At 29.7% G+C, this 9,671-nt stretch overlaps 2 non-coding genes across 2 annotated transcripts; both read left to right on the forward strand.

Annotated features, from left to right (window-relative positions):
• Nucleotides 1-3,549: 3,549 nt before the first annotated feature.
• Nucleotides 3,550-5,705, forward strand: LOC123304249. The gene has a single exon (XR_006536285.1). It is a non-coding gene; the product is annotated as a small subunit ribosomal RNA (ribosomal RNA).
• A 953-nt stretch (nucleotides 5,706-6,658) lies between these two features.
• Nucleotides 6,659-6,813, forward strand: LOC123304257. Its single transcript, XR_006536292.1, has one exon. It is a non-coding gene; the product is annotated as a 5.8S ribosomal RNA (ribosomal RNA).
• Nucleotides 6,814-9,671: the final 2,858 nt, after the last annotated feature.

Genomic DNA, 9,671 nt, shown 5'->3' on the forward strand with positions numbered 1-9,671 from the left:
GTTTACACGGTGAATGTAAAATCAATTAATCAATTTATATAGAAAAATATATTATGAATTAATTATAAATAAGTTCCAATAAAATAGCCTGATTCCCATTGTGTATTGAAATTTTTTTTTAACCAATTAACTATTAATGTGAATTTGTACAATAAAAATTTTGTATTAATTCTGTAAATTATTATATATATTTGCATTATACAGTATTTAGAAGCATTTAAATGGATAAAAATTTTTTAGAAAATCTACATATGTATCACATGTATTATACCGGTACCCTGTCGCAATATAACATGTACGATTTGTATATAAAATAAAATGAAATTTTTTCCCTAAAATTTTTTAATGAATCCCGAAAAATTCTATATATTTTACCTTTATATAGTATTTAGGACTATTTAAAAGGATAAAATTTTTTTCGAAAATCTACATATGTATCACATGTATTATACCGGTACCCTGTCGCAATATAACATGTACGATTTGTATATAAAATAAAATGAAATTTTTTCCCTAAAATTTTTTAATGAATCCCGAAAAATTCTATATATTTTACCTTTATATAGTATTTAGGACTATTTAAAAGGATAAAATTTTTTTCGAAAATCTACATATGTATCACATGTATTATACCGGTACCCTGTCGCAATATAACATGTACGATTTGTATATAAAATAAAATGAAATTTTTTCCCTAAAATTTTTTAATGAATCCCGAAAAATTCTATATATTTCACCTTTATATAGTATTTAGGACTATTTAAAAGGATAAAATTTTTTCGAAAATCTACATATGTATCACATGTATTATACCGGTACCCTGTCGCAATATAACATGTACGATTTGTATATAAAATAAAATGAAATTTTTTCCCTAAAATTTTTTAATGAATCCCGAAAAATTCTATATATTTTACCTTTATATAGTATTTAGGACCATTTAAAAGGATAAAAATTTTTTCGAAAATCTACATATGTATCACATGTATTATACCGGTACCCTGTCGCAATATAACATGTACGATTTGTATATAAAAAAAAAATATACATTTTTTTCTAAAAATTTGCATTAATTCCAAAAATTTTTTAATAATTTATTATAATTATTAATGTTTATTGAATAATTTATTATAATGCATAAATTTCATTTAATAAAATATGATAAAAGCAAAAAAAAATTTTTTTGGTCCCAAAATAAAAATTTTTAGCTGAAAAAAATTTTTTTTTTAAAATTTTTTTCTTTAAATTTTGATTATTCTGTAAAGTTTATGATGTTTAAAGCCATTTTAAACATTATCATATTTTGAGTTTGAAGCACCGGGTGTAATGTCTTTAATATATATGATGGATAGTGCGTGTAAGTTAATGAGATGAATGTATATCTATGTATAACAGTGTATTAGTGGTATTACGTTCAGCAGTCTCACACATATGATATAGTATGGTATAGTATAAGTTGTTTATTTTTCATACTGTCCGTGTATCATTCAACAAAGGTGGTGTAGAGTTGTATATGGCTTGGTATGACGTTGTTGCAATTCTATGGACACTATGATATTACGGATGCACAGATAGAGGAATAACACTTATCGTATATGTATCATTTATGTATGTTGACTGTGTAATGAATACTAAATATAATAAAATAATACACTTTTTAATAGAATAACATTTGTTTCATGTTTTAGTATGATATTAAATGGTATAGAATAGGTTGTTTATTTTTCATACTGTCCGTGTATCATTCAACAAAGGTGGTGTAGAGTTGTATATGGCTTGGTATGACGTCGTTGCAATTCTATGGACACTATGATATTACGGAATAACAGAAAGAGGAATAAAACTTATTGTATATGTATCATTTATAACGTACTTTTATGTTGACAAGAATGAATGTATATCTATATGAAATAGTGTATTTTGTGGTATTATGTTCAACAGTCTTACATATATGATATAGTATGATATAGTATAATTTGTTTATTTTTCATACTCTAAGTGTATCATTCAACAAAGGTGGTGTAGAGTTGTATATGGCTTGGTATGACGTCGTTGCAATTCTATGGACACCATGATATCACGAAAAAACAGAAAGAAAAATAACAATTATCGTATATGTATCATCTATATTATTATTGTATTTTGACTATGTAATGAATGCCAAATTTAAAAATATACACTTTCTTAATAGAATAACATTTATTTTAGTATAATATAAAATGATATTGAATATGTTGTTTAATTTTCATACTGTTCGTGTATCATTCAACAAAGGTGGTGTAGGTATGTATATGGCTTGGTATGACGCTTTTGCATGTCTATGGACACCATGATATTACGAAAAAACAGAAAGAAGAATAACACTTTTCAAATATGTATCATTTATATATTTTATTAACATGAACGCAAAATATACAAAATTATATATATATATACTCAAAATATTCTGGATGGTAATCAGTTTGGTTTATTTTGATATTTAATATTGTATTTTGGTTTTTTTGCTAGTAATGTTTCGAATATGTATATGCTGTTATTATTTTTTAGGTGTACATTGTATTAAATTGTTATCAATTATTTAATGTATGTATACAAAATAATAGCAAAAACATTTTCAATTATTATATAAAAATTTTTTTTTTTACACATGCATATTTATTAATATATGAAATTTTATCTCAGTTTTAATAAATATGTATTGAAATGAATAATAATACAATCTTATATATATTGATAATAGTCTGGATGGTAATCAGTTTGGATTATTTTGATATTAAATATTGTATTATTATTTTTGTAAAAAAATTAATGAGAATTTTGTAAAAAAACCTCTATATGTATATCTTTTTATATCAATATTTAAAAAAAAATTTTTTTTTATTAAATTATTGATTATAAATAGAATAACATATAAATTTTTTTGTCAAAGCAAGTTCATGGGTTATAAGTTTTAAACTTTACACTCCCATATGAGCACACAATATTTATATAAAAATTATTTTTATAAATAATATTACATTGACTCACCTCATACCAAGCGAGAATATTAAGTGTTATTATAACGTTTTTTATTTAAAATTAACTTTTTAAATAAAATTAAAAAATAAATGACGCTTTCAATCTAGCGACGAGTATGAGAAAATGTTTGAAATATTTTAAGACCCATTTGGTGATGGTCTGACAAAAATCATAATTATTTTTTTTTTTTTTTATTCAATAATATTTATTATGAATAACATGTTATATATTTCTTTTTGTAAAAGCAAAAAAATTATATAAATGACATAATAAAATATATATTTGAAAAAAAAAAAAATTAATAATAATATATATATCTCATATGTTTTTTCTATTAATTTTAAAACAATAGAGATATAAAAAAAAAAAAATTTATATCAGTAATGGGTGAGACCATCTGATATTTAAAATGAAATTGTAATAATATTATTATATATTAATAATTATTGTATGAAAATTTTTTTTCTTATAATAAGAAAACAAAAATATCATGTATATTATTATATATTTAATATTATAAATACAAATAGTTCCCTGGTTGATCCTGCCAGTAGTCATATGCTTGTCTCAAAGATTAAGCCATGCATGTCTCAGTACAAGCCAAATTAAGGTGAAACCGCGAAAGGCTCATTATATCAGTTATGGTTCCTTAGATCGTACCCACATTTACTTGGATAACTGTGGTAATTCTAGAGCTAATACATGCAAACAGAGTTCCGACCAGAGATGGAAGGAATGCTTTTATTAGATCAAAACCAATCGGTGTAAATTTTAATTTGCATCGTTTAATTTGGTGACTCTGAATAACTTTAAGCTGATCGCACGGTCTCGTACCGGCGACGCATCTTTCAAATGTCTGCCTTATCAACTGTCGATGGTAGGTTCTGCGCCTACCATGGTTGTAACGGGTAACGGGGAATCAGGGTTCGATTCCGGAGAGGGAGCCTGAGAAACGGCTACCACATCCAAGGAAGGCAGCAGGCGCGCAAATTACCCACTCCCGGCACGGGGAGGTAGTGACGAAAAATAACGATACGGGACTCATCCGAGGCCCCGTAATCGGAATGAGTACACTTTAAATCCTTTAACGAGGATCCATTGGAGGGCAAGTCTGGTGCCAGCAGCCGCGGTAATTCCAGCTCCAATAGCGTATATTAAAGTTGTTGCGGTTAAAAAGCTCGTAGTCGAATCTGTGTCCTACACTGTTGGTTCAATGCTCGCATTGTTTAACTAGCATGTTATGTGGGACGTCCTACCGGTGGGTGGTACAGATTATGTATAAAGTATATTTTAGTGTTATTATTTATTTAATGCATTATATATATTTTTATTATGTAATTTGTCGTAAGTGTTTAACCGTTAAGAGCGGTGGCAGCCCCCAATTGCAATCCCGTCGCGGTGCTCTTAATTGAGTGTCGAGGTGGGCCGGTACGTTTACTTTGAACAAATTAGAGTGCTTAAGGCAGGCTCAAATTTTGCCTGAATATTGTGTGCATGGAATAATGGAATAGGACCTCGGTTCTATTTTGTTGGTTTTCGGAACTCCGAGGTAATGATTAATACGGACAGATGGGGGCATTCGTATTGCGACGTTAGAGGTGAAATTCTTGGATCGTCGCAAGACGGACAGAAGCGAAAGCATTTGCCAAAAATGTTTTGATTGATCAAGAACGAAAGTTAGAGGTTCGAAGGCGATCAGATACCGCCCTAGTTCTAACCATAAACGATGCCAGCTAGCGATCCGCCGAAGTTCCTCCGATGACTCGGCGGGCAGCTTCCGGGAAACCAAAGCTTTTGGGTTCCGGGGGAAGTATGGTTGCAAAGCTGAAACTTAAAGGAATTGACGGAAGGGCACCACCAGGAGTGGAGCCTGCGGCTTAATTTGACTCAACACGGGAAACCTCACCAGGCCCGGACACCGGAAGGATTGACAGATTGAGAGCTCTTTCTTGATTCGGTGGGTGGTGGTGCATGGCCGTTCTTAGTTGGTGGAGCGATTTGTCTGGTTAATTCCGATAACGAACGAGACTCTAGCCTGCTAAATAGACGTACTTTACCGGCATCTCAAGGCCCATCGGCTGTTTGTTTCCCATTTCATTCATTTTCATGTGTGTTATGTATTGTATTTATATATGCATGTATTTTTGAGATTTAACGATCAAGATTATATTTTGTATATATTGTGCTTTATGTTGCATATGTTATGGTGTATGGGTACGCAGTTTTTTGATGTGGTTTTTACTGCCGGCGTACAAATAATTCTTCTTAGAGGGACAGGCGGCATTCTAGCCGCACGAGATTGAGCAATAACAGGTCTGTGATGCCCTTAGATGTTCTGGGCCGCACGCGCGCTACACTGAAGGAATCAGCGTGTCCTCCCAGGCCGAAAGGTCCGGGTAACCCGCTGAACCTCCTTCGTGCTAGGGATTGGGGCTTGCAATTGTTCCCCATGAACGAGGAATTCCCAGTAAGCGCGAGTCATAAGCTCGCGTTGATTACGTCCCTGCCCTTTGTACACACCGCCCGTCGCTACTACCGATTGAATGATTTAGTGAGGTCTTCGGACTGGTACGCGGCAATATTTCTGATATTGCCGATGTTGCTGGGAAGATGACCAAACTTGATCATTTAGAGGAAGTAAAAGTCGTAACAAGGTTTCCGTAGGTGAACCTGCGGAAGGATCATTAACGATATATATAAAATATATTTATTTATATTTTTTGTATTGTTTTTAAATATTCCAAAAAATAAAAATATTATTGATAAGAAATATTTTTTTTAACAAAATAACATATTAATATGTAATTTTCTCAAAATATATAATAGTAATTATGTGTTAAAAGAGATTTATTTTGGTTATGATATCATATTAAAGTAATACGCCAAACTTTTTTTATACACATAATATATCTATACATATAATATAGAGAATATTATATAAATATTAATAATATATTTGTTACATATAAAATATTTTTATATTCAATATTATTATTATTATTAAACAATAATTATTAATAAAATCTATAAATAATTTCTCTTATAAAAAAGTGAAATTAAAAATAGAATATATTGAAATTATTTGTTTATATGTATATAATCTCTATTAAGAAAAATAAAATAAGATTATAATTGATATAATCTATATTTTTATTTTTCTATGTTATATAATAAAAATAAAGAAAACACAAGATAAAATTTTTTTAAAGAATAAAATTTATTTCAAATTTAAATTTCTTTATGTTTTGTCTTGATATTTCTTTTTTTTTATTAAAAGTTATTATGTTAAAAAACAAACCCATTTGTTTTGTACCATATTAATATTATATATATTTTTATGTAGAAAATAATTTATAAAAAAAAAATAAATACATTTCTATAAAATATACCAAATATTAATTATTATATCTAGCTAGCACTAACAAAAATATCAAAAATGTTATGTATATATTTATTAATACCATAATATCTTTAATTTATATATATATATATTTAAAATAAAATATATAATTTATATTCTAGAAAAATTTTTTTATTTTAAAAGAATTTATAAAGATATATAAATTAATAATTTTATTTTTTATATTAAAAATAAAGATTATTATTAATAATAATACTTACATTTAAAATTTAAAAAGATTACCCTGGACGGTGGATCACTTGGCTCGTGGGTCGATGAAGAACGCAGCTAATTGCGCGTCAACTTGTGAACTGCAGGACACATGAACATTGACATTTCGAACGCACATTGCGGTCCTTGGATACTGTTCCCGGACCACATCTGGCTGAGGGTCGTATACATTATATTAATATAATAAAAGATTATTTTACATAAAATTTTTTTTATGAAAAAGAAATTTATCAATAATTAAAAAAGAAAATTTATTTTTTCATATTTAATTAAATTGATAAATAAAATTTTTATAAAAGAAATGTAAAATTATTTATATATGAATGTTTTACGCCAAATATAAGAAAAAAATAAATATAAAATGTTTTTAATAGCATTTAAAATTTATATATTTTTTATTATTTGTCGACATTTTTAAATTAATATATCAATATTATTTTTTATCATTTATATATAATATTATAAAACTTTATGTTAATAATAATATTAATAATAAATGATATTAATAATATATTTTTAAAATATTAAATAAAGAAGAATAAACAAAAATATTATATATTAATATTTTGTTATGGAATATTTTATTTGTAATAAAATTTTCAATATACTCGAAAAAAATTAATATATATAATTATTTATTTTTTATTTTCTTCTCTTTAGATAAATATAAAAATAATATTATATAATAATATTAAAAAAATTTGAGTATGAATAATTAAGAAAATTGTTTACTTATAAAATATAACAAAAACATAATATATAAAAAAAATTTTTGTTTTAATACTTCTAAAAACTTTTACGACCTCAGAGTAGGTGAGATTACCCGCTGAATTTAAGCATATTATTAAGCGGAGGAAAAGAAACTAACTAGGATTCCCTTAGTAGCGGCGAGCGAACAGGGATAAGCCCAGCACTGAACCCCGTGGCTGATAAACAGACACTTGGGGAATGTAGTGTTTAGGAAGATTCAATATAAACCTATTGTTATATAATACATCCAAGTCCATCTTGAATGGGGCCATATACCCATAGAGGGTGCCAGGCCCGTAGTGATTATTATTGATGATAGGTGAATCTTTCCTTAGAGTCGGGTTGCTTGAGAGTGCAGCTCTAAGTGGGTGGTAAACTCCATCTAAGGCTAAATATTACCACGAGACCGATAGCGAACAAGTACCGTGAGGGAAAGTTGAAAAGAACTTTGAAGAGAGAGTTAAAGAGTACGTAAAACCGTTCAGGGGTAAACCTGAGAAACCCGAAAGGTCGAAAGATGAGATTCATTTACTTTTTATCGTTAATCAACCAATTTGTACTAGCATGTGACAAAAATTTTTATTAGGAATTTATTTTTAGTAAAAATATATGCACTGCTGTATATTGTTAATTGTATGATAACGAGGTATGCACTTCTCATCTTGTAGGACGTTGCGACCCATTAAATATTAATCTATAGGCATTGGTGCGTTGATTAATGTACAATATTATTTTTTGATAATATTTTGTGTATGTTAAACGCCTATGTTTCTTGATTAATTGTTTGATGGTATTAATTATAAATTGATATTGAGTCGCGTTATTAACGCGTTCAGATCCACCACGAGTATAAATAGGTTTTTTTATTAAAACATATTATATATACGGATTTTATGCCGTTATATGATACTATTTAACTGTCAGTAGGTGTATGATAATGAACTGGCTCATTTTTTTTTATTAAAAATTTATCTGTCAGCGACGATATAGCTTTGGGTACTTTCAGGACCCGTCTTGAAACACGGACCAAGGAGTCTAGCATGTACGCAAGTCATTGGGAATAAAATATTTTTTCATCGAAATATTTATAAATTTTATGAAACCCAAAGGCACAATGAAAGTAAATATTATTTATATTTTTTTATAAATGATAAAAGGAGGATATATTTATATTATGTATTAAATATCGCACTCCTAGGGCGTCTTATATTATTATAATTTAGTTTTCGGATTATATTATAATAGAGGCGCACCTAGAGCGTACACGCTGGGACCCGAAAGATGGTGAACTATGCCTGGTCAGGATGAAGTCAGGGGAAACCCTGATGGAGGTCCGTAGCGATTCTGACGTGCAAATCGATCGTCGGAACTGGGTATAGGGGCGAAAGACTAATCGAACCATCTAGTAGCTGGTTCCCTCCGAAGTTTCCCTCAGGATAGCTGGCGTTCATTATATAAGAGTCTCATCCGGTAAAGCGAATGATTAGAGGCCTTGGGGCCGAAACGACCTCAACCTATTCTCAAACTTTAAATGGGTGAGATCTCTAGCTTGCTTAAAAACATTATTTATAATGTGAAGCTATGAGAATATATTTTTTATATATGGATCAGAGTGCCAAGTGGGCCACTTTTGGTAAGCAGAACTGGCGCTGTGGGATGAACCAAACGTAGAGTTAAAGCGCCAAAATTGACGCTTATGGGATACCATGAAAGGCGTTGGTTGCTTAAGACAGCAGGACGGTGGCCATGGAAGTCGGAATCCGCTAAGGAGTGTGTAACAACTCACCTGCCGAAGCAACTAGCCCTGAAAATGGATGGCGCTGAAGCGTCATGCTTATACTCTACCGTTAGTTGGTATTTTCGATAAAAGATTTATCTTTTATCATGAAACCCTAACGAGTAGGAGGGTCGCGGTGGTGTGCGCGGAAGGATTGGCCGTGAGGCCATCTGGAGCCGCCATCGGTGCAGATCTTGGTGGTAGTAGCAAATACTCCAGCGAGGCCCTGGAGGACTGACGTGGAGAAGGGTTTCGTGTGAACAGCCGTTGCACACGAGTCAGTCGATCCTAAGCCCTAGGTGAAAACCGATGTTAATGTTTGATGTGTTTAATAATATAAAATAAATACAATATTATTAATGAATATTATTGCTTTTTAAAAAACAATAAACATTATTAATAAATATGTATAAATATATATATAAATATATACATCCATTGGGCGAAAGGGAAACCGGTTCCTATTCCGGTACCCGGCAGCGGAACCGTTTATAA

Source organism: Chrysoperla carnea, assembly GCF_905475395.1.
Source record: "Chrysoperla carnea chromosome X unlocalized genomic scaffold, inChrCarn1.1 SUPER_X_unloc_34, whole genome shotgun sequence".
Taxonomy (NCBI): domain Eukaryota; kingdom Metazoa; phylum Arthropoda; class Insecta; order Neuroptera; family Chrysopidae; genus Chrysoperla; species Chrysoperla carnea.